The following is a 12,722-nucleotide window of genomic DNA, read 5'->3' as shown; positions in this document are numbered from 1 at the left end:
TGTAAAATATGAGACAGCCATTGGAAAACAAGCAACACAGGACTATAATCACCGAGAAGAGGGAAGCAAACCACGGGAGCCTTGAACACAAGAACTTACTTCCTAGAGGCAGCTTTCAGGCCACTGGTCAGGAAGTGGAAACCCTAATAGAGCCCAAAGTCCTCACTGAATTTAGGAAGCAGAGGCAGCATCTGAGGAGGCAGAGATGGCTAGAATTTGGAGGGCAGCGTACTACCGAGGTGGGAGCTAAACAGAGAGAACTTCAGAGATCTGCAGGGGGTTCCACTTAAGGCTTTGACTGAGTACTGATCTGCTTATGCATGAGAAGAAACGTCCCATGGCTAGAGAAAGAACCACCCACTAAGATTTAAAGTACAAACCAGGCTGAGAGTAATTTGTGTCTCCATAGAAGAGTGGAAAGACCTTGTAAAGCAATGTGTACCCTGTAGAATACTTAGAAACATATTATTTGAGTTGTGAGCCTAAATACGCCATATACTACAAGTTAATCTAAACTCAGCTTTGCAATGCTTTGATCAGGCCTCAAGGGTATCCAACTGATTCCGGTGACCTACCTGCATGCCAGAACAAATTCTAACACTATTGAAAGTATGACAATACAATACAGCAACCAACAAGTCAGGCGTCCAGTATTAAAAATTATCAGTTATATAAATACCAGGAAAATATAACCCATAATGAGGAGAAAATCAATCATTAAAAAGAGACATAAAAATGACAGAAATGATGGAACTAAAATATAAGGACATTAAACAGCTATTAAAATATACTCCATCCTCAGCATCACTCATCATCAGGGAAATGCAAATCATAACCAGAATGAGAAGTCACCTCACACCTGTTAGAAGGGCCATAATAAAAAGACAAGAAATAACAAGTGTTGGCAAGGATGTGGAGAAAAGGGAACGCCTGTGCACCGTTGGTGGGAAAATTGGTGCAGCCTCTATGGAAAACAGTATGGAAGTTCTTCAGGAAATTAAAAATAGAACTACCACGTGATCCAGCAATTTCACGTCTGGGTATTTATCTGAAGGAAACAAAAACACTAACTTGAAAAGATATATGCACCATTATGTTCGTTGCATCTGTGTTTACAATAGCTAAACATGGAAACAACCTAAGTGTCCACCAGTGGATGAATGAATAAAGAAAATGCAGAATATATATGCAATGGACAATTATTCAGCCATAAAAAAAGAAGGAAATCTTGAAATTTGTAACATGGATGGACCTTGAGGGCATTACACTACGTGAAATAATTCACTGAGAAAGACAAATATGATATGATCTCACTTATAACTGGAATCTTAATTTTTTTTAAAAAACCTGAACTCATAGATACAGAAAATAGATTGCTAGTTGCCAGAAGTGGGACATGGTGGGTAAGTGAAATGGGTGAATGGGGTCAAAACGTTCAAATTTCCAGTTATAAAATAAACAAGTCATGGGGATTTAATGTACAGAATGGTGACTGTAGTTAATAATCTGAAAGTGGCTACGACAGTAAATCTCAAAAGTTCTCATCACAACGGAAAAAAGTTTATAACTATGTGTGGTGATGGATGTTGATGAGACTTGCTGTGGTGATCATTTCACGATATACAAAAATATCAAATCACTCTGCTGTATGCCTGAAACTAAAATAATGTAATGTTATTTGTCAATTAAGACAAAAAGTGAAATAAATGTATATATTCCATCTACATTTACAAAGGTAGAGAAAAATATGAACATGATGCTCAGAGAAATGGAAGATTAAAAAAAGACCCAAATTAAACCTCTACAGCAGGGCTTCCCTGGTGGCACGGTGATTAAGAATCCGCCTGCCAGCGCAGGGGACACGGGTTCGATCCCTGGTCCGGGAAGATCCCACATGCCGCGGAGCAACTAAACCCATGCGCCACAACTACTGAGCCCGCGCTCTAGAGCCCGTGAGGCACAACCACTGAAGCCCGCGCACCAAAAGCCCGTGCTCCGCAACAAGAGAAGCCACTGCAATGAGAAGCCCGCGCACTGCAACGAAGAGTAGCCCCTGCTCACCACAACTAGAGAAAGCCCATGTGCAGCAACAAAGACCCAACACAGACAAAAATAAATAAAATAAAGTAAAATAAATACATTAAAAAAAAACACAAAAACCTCTAGAGCAGGGTTCGCTCTGGAAAGATGGGCAATTTTTTTCTTAAAGGGCCAGATAATAAATATTTGGGGCTTATGGGCAATATGATCTTTATTGCAAATATTCAACTCTCACAAAAGCAACCACAGACAACACATAAATGAATGAGAATGACTACATTGCAATAAAACCTTATTTTATAAAAGGAGTGGGCTGATCCATGGACAATAAATAGTTCACTGACCCCTGTCCTAGAGAGAAAAATATCAGAAATGAAAAATGCCCTGAATAGGATTAGCTTCAGATAAGATTCTGTACAAGATCAGGGAAATTAACATAGTGACTATTCACAATGAAACACCATGAGAACAATGATTTATAGAGAGAATCAGGTATGTTTGGCAAAATATCAAGCAATCTTGATATATATACATATTCTTAGTCCCAGAACAAGAGGTGAAGGAGAAAGAGAAAATATTTGAAGAAATAATGGCTGATTTTTTTTTCCAAATGTGTTGAAAACAAGTCTACAGGTACAGAGAGCTCAACAAATTCCAAGCAAATGACGAAACTGAGGTTTAGAGTTGTTAGATAATTTTGCCAATATATTTGCATTACAAGCTATGATTCAAATTCATGTTTGCTGTTTAAAGAACCCAAGTTTTTACATATTTGGTAGGCTTCCTCTCAAACTTGATAGAATGACTCTAGTCTCCATAATAAGAGCAAAGATCATATTTATTGAGAAGCCAAATATGCATCAAGCACTGTCCTCCATGTTATCGCATATATTCTCTCATCTAATTACAGTATCTCTATTAGATAAGAATAATTTTCTCCATTTTACAGATGGAAAAACTAAAACTCACAGTTAGAATGTTTAAATAACAACCAGTAGAAAAAGACATGAACTCAGGTCTTCTGGATTTACAGGCTGTGTTCTCCTATAGAGCTTGGCTATGTAGATGGAGTATCTGAAAAACGAAATAAAGCATACGTATTATATAACTAGAAACCATGTAGTTTAGGAATATTTAAAATACAAACTCATTGATAAAGATGGAAAACAAGGCCTTCAATTTAACCATTAGGTCAAGTAATTATTGGCATCATAAAAATTACTGACAATAAATCTCAGAGCTAGTACAATAGCTTCAAGTATGGTTATAAGACTTAGAATAAAAAAAAAAAAACCATAGTTTGTGAAATTATTTACAAATCATAGAATCCAGCCTTTTCATTTTGGAGAAATGGAAACACACCCCAGAAGGTTAAATAACTTGCCTAAAATAACATCATTGGTTACTTGACCCTTTATTCTAAGTCATCCCCAATTCCATTCCAGAAAATATAAATTATTCATGCAGAAGGACAAGCACAATTTTGGCAGGTCAGAGATTTCAATGAGATGTGAATTGGTTAAGGATTGTGATTTATGAATTGAGGCAGCTATCCAGATTGCCTTATCTCAGCTGTCCTTCTGTGAAGCATACTGTTGTGAGCACCTAAATTGACCTCTATTCCATCTCATTCAACAGTCATTGGATAGCTCAGGTGGAGGAGGGTAAATACTGTAACAGTGCAAAACTTATATAGAGATCATTTCTTCTTGTTTGCCAGATATAAAATAACCCAAGATAGTTTACGACACTACTCTGAAGGATTTAATATGTCATGCCTCATTTTAAGCAAGTTCTCAGCAGTATGCACATCAACTACATGCATGTATACAAATGTACATATGTACATACATAAATACAACACAAGCACACATGCTCTTATGTAAGCCCCATGAAGGCAGGGGCCACAACGTTCTTACATATTACCAATACCTTACACAGCAGTTGATACTGTAGGTGCTCAATATTTATTGTATGAATGAGAAAAATGGGTGAATAAGCACAAACACATAGAAAAGCACAGATCTAGAGCAATACATATAACTCAATTTTAAAGTACTAATTTAGAGCAGATTATTAAATAGTAATAATAACTAACGTATGGATTGAGTTTCATGTGTAAGCTGTCATGAATAGTGCTTTTCTACACTTTTAATTTATTCAGTACTGTCTTGGGTTCTGCACAGAATTAAAGGTTTATCCCCCTTCCGGGTTATACCACAAAGGTCTTAAATGTTTTTAATCGCAGAAATTTTAGGACATCAAGAATATCTGTCAAAGATTATATGTGACTTCCAGGGTTTAGATTAGTACTGGAAGAGAACAGCGATCAATAAATGCCAGCAATTTGTGTGTATGTGTATAGTAGTAGTAGCAGCAGTAGTAGTGCTAAATCTGAGCTTGCCTTCACCCCGCTATCTGAAGTTAAAAACTTTAAGCAAGTTTGAGCAAGGAAGCTGGTATGGTTGCCTCAAATTTTTGGCCATTTACTCAGGAAATTGATAGAGGTGTGCTGGTCATTTTTTAAAATCTTTGAGGCTTGGAGAGCAGAGGTAGCTTTTAATGATTAAATTTACTCAAAGCCCACTGGGGTTCAATCCCACTAGTCCTTGCTGAGCAAAAGTCCATGTCTTGCCATCTTAGTAATAGACCCTAACAGAAGAGACACGCCTCCCAAATAGATTAAACAGAGATGAAGAGAGAGAGACTGAAAATAGACATGGCATTTGCATGTTATTTATCCTTCCCTGAAACATTCTTACTCTGGCCAACACGAAGTTTCTTTACGTTGAAGAAAGTAGTGGTTCTTCCTTGTTTAAGAAAGATTATTAATATGTTAATATCCTGTAGTCTCCACAACAAGGAAAAATGAAAAGAAAACAATTGATGGTTCAAGTTCTCATTAAAGACAGGAGGAATAGTCCTCCAAATACTTTAATAATCCACATGCAACAACCCTTTGAGGTAAATACTATTGTCATCCCCAGGTAAAGAAGCTGAGATTGAGATAGTAAATTTTCCTGAGATCTCAAATCTAGCCAAATGGTGAAATCAGTGTAGATTTTCTGACTTCAGAGCCCCTGATCCCAGATACCATGTGGTCATTTCCCCGTACACTGAGGCCAAATGGGAAAGAAACATTAGCTGAATTCATTTCTGTGGAGTCCTTCATGTTTCTCAAGTACTCCCCCAGCATGTATTATACTTGGTTAGCTCTCTTCATGGCCTTTCATATTCACAATGAGATCTGGCCAGGAGCATGGGATAAGGGCCAAGCTCTGCAGAACCATCCAGCTGCTGTGTGCCCTGGTAACTCTCTGAGCTCTTCTCAGGAGAAAATAAGAATGTCTGAGCTTATTTCCCCTTCATTCCCTGTGTTTCAGGATCCTAGCAATCAACCTATTAATATCCTTTAGCTTGTCATTTAACAACATAACTCATTCACTGTCTGTCCCTACCTGGTTTTGCCACTTATTAACTGTAACTTTGGATAAATTGCTTAAACCCTCTAAGCCTCATCTGCAAAACAGATCTATAAGAGTACATACTTTACGGAGTTGTAAGAATTTAGAGAGATAATTTGTTTAAAACACTTAGTAGCAAATAGAAATCGTACAATAAGCGTAAAACATTATTATTAGCTTTTAACTACAGGAGAGTTCTTTTCCCATCTGTTCTAGTCCTTCTCACGTTCCTTTCACACCAGGAAGTAGGGGCTCAACGTAACAGCACACAAGCCTGACCTCAAACTTTAGTTCTCATAAATCGATTCTAGGATTCTCTGCGAAAGGAAGTACATATCCATGATTCTCAAATTGCATTTTGAAATAGCCACGATTCTTGAATATTAGACTTACTCGATTTATGCCCCCAGTCATGTGGTAGATTTTAAAATTACTGCAAATTCTTCATCTTTTCACATCCATGCCACTGGAATGTGACTTCAGATCTTCCCACTAAGAGGTGGAATCCAAGTTTGCGGTGACACTTGCTTTGGCCAATGGAACGTTAGCAATCATGAATCAAGCAGAAACTTGAATAGCTCATGCACATTTGGGCTTTTCCATTACTTGCTGCTTTGGGAACTCTGCAATCACCACCATAATAAGAAGCCTGGGCTAGTCCCCAAAACGACAAGAAACATGTGACATAGTCACCCTTATCACTCCACCCAAAGCCTGCCAACCACCTGACATGAGTGAAGTCATTCTAGATAATCCTCCTGGCAGCTTATCTGCATACTGACCACACATACACGTGAGAATCCAGCAGAGGTCAACTGAGCCAGCCCAGACAAGGAAAAATAATCACCCAAACCATAAGCTACATAAGTGTTTGCTGTTTGACCATTAATTGAGTGGCTTGCTATGAAAAAAATTCTTAACTGATAGGGATATTGGTACCAAGGATCAGGGGCTACTATAACAAATACGTTAAAAAAACATGACATTGGGCTTCCCTGGTGGTGCAGTGGTTGAGAGTCCGCCTGCCGATGCAGGGGACACGGGTTCGTGTCCCGATCCGGGAAGATCCCACATGCCGTGGAGCGGCTGGGCCCGTGAGCCATGGCTGCTGAGCCTGCACGTCCGGAGCCTGTGCTCCGGGGACACAACATTCGGCCCATTGCACTCACGGTTACAACAGAAATTGCTGTAGTTACAGGAAGCAGGTTTTTGCTGTGCCCAGGGAAAGAAGGGAGAAGGGGCAAAAAGACATTCTTCTTGTTTGCCTCTCAGGATTTTTCTAAGGGAAGATCATTTTTTAAAAAAACCAACAGACTTCCCGTTAATATCATTGCACATTCACAGGTGAACAATTTGATTTATTCTTATGCTGATTCATCCTAGGACATTGTCAAAGTGTGCTCCTTTTTAAGAGGATTTCTACCGTAGCTGTTGGAAAAAGTAACTATTCTCAGTTCTGTGAGAAACTTGGGTATTGTGCCTTTTAATCCTTTCAGGTAGCTCTTTTTCTGCAAAGATGTTTAAAGATGTTACACTGATCAGGACTCAGTCGAAGCCCTTTACAGATCTCTGGAGCTCTCATGCTTTGTAGCTTCTCCCTCTAAGGTAGTCTGTCCTATGAAAACTAGCCTCTTTAACCCTGGACTCTCTCTCCTCAACTCACAAGGATGAAGGATAGCATTTCTAAGCCACTAGAGGAACTCTGGTCACCTCTGCTTCTTTTAAGTAAACAGTCCATATTGTTATGTGTAAAGATACAGATCCTGTGAGAGTTGGTTTGGACAGTCTTTTCAATTCCTTAATGATCTATACTATTCTATGATTTCATTTTGTTAGTAACTATATCAGGATTGTTAGCACACAGCTGTATACTCCTGGATAATAAACACTACATAAAAATATAGCATTTATAAAATATAAGATATTTAAATATATGTAATATAGTTTAAAATATAAAAACTGATTTTTCTAACTAAACTGCAAATGTAGCAAAAATTAATAAGAATGTCAAAGCTAAACAAATAACTAACCACTTGAAAATATATTTAAAGTTATTCCATAAAAAGTTGTTGGGTGAAATAAGGTAATTCAAACTGAAGTTTTTCAGTTTGTTTATAAATGAACAACAATCAGAATATTACATATTAAAACCTATAAGATATTGCCAAAACTGCAGTGCATGGCCAGTTGACAGTGGAAAATACATTTCTTTTTTAAAAATAAACAATAAATGTAATTCAAACAGCAAATGTAAGAACTTCAAAATAAAACTAAGGAAAACAAAAATAATTTAATAAGGATAAAGACAGAAAGTAATAAATTAGAAAACAAACAGCATACGATGGATAAATCCAAAATTGTTCTTGAAAAAGCTATGTGTGGCATATCAAATCGTGTGGAAGTATATCCTTATAAGATTTTATAATATATATGAAGTTATATATTATCACTTGAAATACACTGTGATAATTTAAAGATGTATACTATTAAATACAAGACAACCAGAAAAACAAAACAACAAAATTTTAGCTACTAAACCAACAAAAGAAATTAAAACATTCAGTTAATCCAAAAGATGACCAAAAAGACAAAAAGGGGAAAAAACAGATGGGACAAATTGAAAACAATAACAAGGTAGTAGAACTAAACCTAAAAATATCAACAGTTACAATAAGTATAAAGGTCTTAGCACTCCAAACCAAAACAGGGATTTCTGACTGCACTTTTTTTTTTTTGTGGTATGCGGGCCTCTTACTGTTGTGGCCTCTTCCGATGCGGAGCACAGGCTCTGGACGCACAGGCTCAGCGGCCATGGCTCAAGGGCCCAGCCGCTCCGTGGCATGTGGGAGCTTCCTGGACCGGGGCACGAACCCGTGTCCCCTGCATCAGCAGGCAGATTCTCAACCACTGCACCACGAGGGAAGCCAGCCCTCTGACTGCATTTTTTAAAAAAATCCAGATCAAATTATTAACAATCTCCCACTTTAAATATTTAATATTTAAAACATTTAAATATTTTTACAAATAAATAATAATAAAAGTGGAAAAAGATATATCATGCAAACAGTAAGCATCAGAGAGCTGAATTAGCTGTATTAAAATGAGAAAACTCAAGCAGATTTCAGGGCAAGGAATAATGACAGGGATAAAAGAGACATTTCATAATGATTAAAGTATAATTTCATTAGGAAGCATAACAGTTATAAATGTGTATGCCACCAGTGCCAAAATAGAAGAAGCAAAGCCTGATAGAACTGAAAAGAGAAATAAATCCAATTATAATTAAAGATTTCAACATTCCTCATCAGTAATCAATTGACAAAGTAGAACATCAGGAAGGAAACAGAACACTTAAACATTGCCAATAAGCAACTTGAACTAATTGATATTTAGAGAACACTCTTACTAGACAACAGCAGAATATACATTTTTTTCAAGTGCAACATTCACCAGGAAAGTTCATTTTCTGGGTCATGATAAAGTCTCAATGACTTTGTTTAATTCACAATAGAATTAAACTAGAAATTAATAAAAATAAGATACCTGAAATATGCCCAAATATTTGAGAAACTAACAATACATTTTTATTAACCCATTGATCAAAGAAGAAATTACATGGAAAATTTTAAACTACTTTAAACACAATTTATCAAAATTTGTGGAAGGCAATTAAAACAGTTCTCGACAGCCTTTTAAAAGTTCTATATATTATGTTAGAAAAAAAGAATTTTTAGCTTCCACCTCAAGAAATTATTTTAAAAAACAGTTTAAATACAAATTACATAGTAGGGAAATAAAAATAAGAGCACGAAACATTGAAATAGAAAACTGAAACATAATAGAAAAATCAATGAAAGGAAAAGCTAGTCTTTGAAAAGATTAGTAAAACTGACCAATTTCTAGCTAGACAGATTAAGATAATAAAAGAGAAAATGAAAATTACTCATATCATAAATGAAAAAAGAAAGAAACATCACAAGAGAACATTTAAATGATTATAAGGAAACACCATGAACGATATTACGCCAATAAGTTTGATAGTTAGATGAAATGGAAAAATTCCTTGAAAGACACATATTACTAAAAACTGACTCAACAATAAACAGAAAATATGAATATCTCTATACCTATTAAAGAAATTGAATTTAAAATCAGAAGCTTTCCCAGAAAAAAAACATCAGGCCCAGATAGCTTCATTGGTGAATTCCTTCAAATGTTTAAGAAATAATACTTCACAACCTCTTTTAGGAACTAGGAGGGACTATTTGCCATGTCATTTAACAAAGCCAGCATAACCTTGATATCAAAAGTTCTTAGCAAAAATAGTCTAGCATATGTAATCCAGCAATACATATAAAGATAATACATCATGTTCAAGTGGGGTTTATCCCAGGAATGAAAAGTTTTATTTAACAGTCGAAAGCCAATTAATGTAATTCAACTAGATTAATGGAATAAAGGAAAAAAATCATCTAGTCATCCTAATAGATGCAGATAAAAGCATTTGATTACATAACACTCATTTATAATGAAACAAACAAACAAAAGCCCAAATCTCTCACTATAAAATGGAACTAGCTAAACTTGATAAAAAACATCTAAAAATACCTACAGGAAATATCCTATTTAATAGTGGAAGAATGAATAATTTCCCGTATAATCAGGAAAAAAGGTAAGGACGTGTACTTTTACCACTTTTGTTTAACATTGAACTGAAGGCCAATAAGACTAAACAAAACAAAAATTACATATATATTTAATATATACTTATTCAATAAATGCAATAAGACAAAAAATAGAAGATATACAGATTAGAAACGAAGAAATATCATCTTTAGTCACAGACATAATCATGTAAATAAAAAATTCTAAAGGATGTGCTAAAAGTTACTAGAATTTGTAATTAAGTTATCAAGATTAAAATTTCTGTAGAGCAATAAAAAATGAAATTTAAATTTTAAAATAAGTTTTACAATATTATTCATTAAGTATGAAACAGGTAGAGATAAATTTTATAACAAATGTGCTAAACCTGTACAATGAAAACTACAAAATGGTGTTGAGAGAAATTAAAGATGTTAGGGTTTCCCTGGTGGTGCAGTGATTAAGAATCACCTGCCAATGCAGGGGACACGGGTTCGAGCCCTGGTCCGGAAAGATCCCACATGCCGCGGAGCAGTTAAGCCTGTGTGCCACAACTACTGAGCCTGCGCATCTGGAGCCTGTGCTCCGCAACAAGAGACGCCGTGACAGTGAGAGGCCCGCGCACCGCGATGAAGAGTGGCCCTCAGGCTTCCCTGGTGACGCAGTGGTTGAGAGTCCGCCTGCCGATGCAGGGGACACGGGTTCATGCCCCGGTCCGGGAAGATCCCACATGCCGCGGAGCGGCTGGGCCCGTGAGCCATGGCCGCTGGGCCTGCGCCTCCGGAGCCTGTGCTCTGCAATGGGAGAGGCCACAACAGTAAGAGGCCCGTGTACCGCAAAAAAAAAAGAGTGGCCCCCGCTCGCCGCAACTAGAGAAAGCCCTCGCACAGAAACGAAGACCCAACACAGCCAAAAATAAATTAATTAATTAATTAAAACGCCGTGACAGTGAGAGGCCCGCGCACCGCGATGAAGAGTGGCCCTCAGGCTTCCCTGGTGACGCAGTGGTTGAGAGTCCGCCTGCCGATGCAGGGGACACGGGTTCATGCCCCGGTCCGGGAAGATCCCACATGCCGCGGAGCGGCTGGGCCCGTGAGCCATGGCCGCTGGGCCTGCGCCTCCGGAGCCTGTGCTCTGCAATGGGAGAGGCCACAACAGTAAGAGGCCCGTGTACCGCAAAAAAAAAAGAGTGGCCCCCGCTCGCCGCAACTAGAGAAAGCCCTCGCACAGAAACGAAGACCCAACACAGCCAAAAATAAATAAATTAATTAATTAAAAAAAAAATTTCTCGGGTGAACTTTAAGGACAACCACAGTTGAGAATCAAGAACTAATAGGAAAGAATAAATGAGACATCATAAGGACAGAGAGATGATTCTGTTTTGCTTCATTAATTTCTCTACCAATCTAGCAACTTCTGACCGGATAGTGGGAATAGAGCAGGAGAAAGAAACCATACTATCTTTGTCTGTTCAGGCTGCTGTAACAAAATACCACAGACTGGGCAGCTTATAAACAACAGAAATCTATTTCTCACAGTTCTGAAAGCTGGATGGTCAAGTTCAGGTGCCAGCATGGTCAGGTTCTGGTGGGAGCCCTCTTCCAAGCTGAGGACTGCTGATTTCTCATTGTATCTGCAAATGGTGGAAGGGCAAGCTAGGTCTCTGGGGTCTCTTTTATAAGGGCATTAATCTCATTCATGAGGGCTCTGCCTGCATGACCTAATCATATGCCAAGGGCCCCACCTCCTAATATCATCACCTTGGGCATTCAGTTTCAACATATGAATTTTGGGGAGACACAAATATTCAGTCCATAGTACATACGTTCTCAACTGGTAATGAATGTGTTGCTGAAATTGGGGAGAATACAGAACTCAAGTTTCTTGTAAAACAGGCAGCCCGCTGACTAAGCTGATGTACTCTGCAAAAAGGGATAGACAAAAATGTGGACTGGAGACGATACAAGGACACAGAGTAGGTTCTGCTGAGGTTGGGGGTGGGGATAGGGTGGAGTGTTGATTAGAAAATAGTAGGCAGAGGGAAATTTCAGAGCTTGAGATCTTGTTTCTTGGAGATGGTGTGATTCCAATGAAAATCAGTTTTAAGATGAACTCTCAAAACTGGGGAGTGAGATAAAATAAAGAAATAAAGATTAAGGTTACTGGAGGAGGTAAATAAAGTGTAAAGTCCTGATAGTATGGGCTGGAGAGGAGAGAAAAAGAACTGATGATGTCACTGATGGTAGAAGGAAAAGTTGATGCCTACCTACAGTGGTATGAGTCGGCAGCATTGAGCAAGAACTACTACCTGAACGCCTTATCTGTGCATTGACAAGACAGTAACTGTCAAATGACTTTGCAAATCGCTCATTACTCTCCAGAAACAAACGATCTACAAATTATTCATTCACCAGTGTATACGCTCTCCAGCTCAGAACAAAAGGTCAATTTTCTTTAAGCTTAATGTGTTAGTATTTATGTTGAAAAAGTATCTGGTTATTTTATCCAATGTGCCCATACAGAAGAGTGTAATTTAAAATTGAAACACATCATCTCTCATCTTAGGCAAGAATT

At 37.7% G+C, this 12,722-nt stretch overlaps 1 long non-coding RNA gene across 1 annotated transcript in view; it reads right to left on the bottom strand.

Moving 5' to 3' along the window:
* Window positions 1-6,017, bottom strand: part of LOC129392442 (uncharacterized) — a 28,193-nt gene extending 22,176 nt beyond the window's left edge. Inside the window, exons 1-2 of the long non-coding RNA XR_008618307.1 lie at window positions 5,898-6,017; window positions 3,010-3,114 (exon numbers count right to left, since the gene is read on the bottom strand). This is a non-coding gene — a long non-coding RNA (uncharacterized lncRNA). The remainder of the gene's footprint in view (window positions 1-3,009; window positions 3,115-5,897) is intronic.
* Between the last annotated feature and the right edge of the window lie 6,705 nt (window positions 6,018-12,722).

The sequence above is a fragment of the Physeter macrocephalus genome, chromosome 10, assembly GCF_002837175.3.
Source record: "Physeter macrocephalus isolate SW-GA chromosome 10, ASM283717v5, whole genome shotgun sequence".
NCBI lineage: Eukaryota > Metazoa > Chordata > Mammalia > Artiodactyla > Physeteridae > Physeter > Physeter macrocephalus.
The sequence above is the reverse complement of the archived record's forward strand: the minus strand, read 5'-3'. Positions and strand labels throughout refer to the sequence as shown.